The sequence below is a fragment of the Tupaia chinensis genome, unplaced genomic scaffold, assembly GCF_000334495.1.
Source record: "Tupaia chinensis unplaced genomic scaffold, TupChi_1.0 Scaffold143651_1, whole genome shotgun sequence".
Classification (NCBI taxonomy): Eukaryota; Metazoa; Chordata; class Mammalia; order Scandentia; family Tupaiidae; genus Tupaia; species Tupaia belangeri.
The window spans coordinates 1,796,680-1,797,562 of record NW_006203500.1 but is presented as its reverse complement, the minus strand read 5'-3'; positions in this window follow the sequence as shown (position 1 = coordinate 1,797,562).

Sequence of the window (883 nt, the reverse complement as noted above, 5' to 3'; positions counted from 1 at the left end):
CCGTTCCGGGGGTGGACCCTTGGGCTGCCGGCGCCCCCTGCCACATCTTTGGGCGTCCTCTGGCTCTCTTCCTGGGAAAGCCCGCTGAAGGTGGCTGTGCAGCATCGGTGCTGGGGCACCTGCTACCCACTGTGCGGGCCTGGGGCTGGGACAGTGCCTTTTCACCACCATGTTCATAACACTGACGTGCCACTTTTCTGAGCCACAGAGGAATCTACTTGAATTTGTCTTAATACCTAGGAGTTGGGAATGTTTTAAAAAAGAGATTTGCTTGTTGGAGAAACAAAAAGTGAGAAATTATCTCCCAGGGGTATGTCCACCCTACAGTCCCTTTTCCTACATGCTCCTCTTGGGATTTTGGGGGCGCGGACACACACACACACACCTGGCATGAAATTCAAGCCACCAGGTCTGGGACTTGACCTCCGTTAGCCATAGTGATGGGAGTCCAGCGCCTGAACCACACACACACACACCTGGCATGAATTTCAAGCCACCAGGTCTGGGACTTGACCTCCGTTAGCCATAGTGATGGGAGTCCAGCGCCTGAACCACTACGCCGCCCGCCGGCACTAAGGTGGAAATTTTAGATTTCTCCATGTGTCATTGTTGGCCGGCCCAGAACCTGAGGGTACACAGCGCGCGTCCCGAGGGACCAACCCATACTCGCTTCCGGAGCCAAGCCTTGGGTGGGGGAAGAGGGACACTGCGCGTGCGCGCTAGGAGCCTCTTCCGGTGCCGGACTACAATCCCCAGAGTGCTCCGGGCCCGGCGACCTTGAGCCCTTTTCAAACCGACCAATCGGCAGCCCGTGCCGCCCGGCGCCGCGTTTAAATCCTGGGCGGTGGCGCGTCCTGAGCCGTCGCCTGCTCCGGGTAAGGGG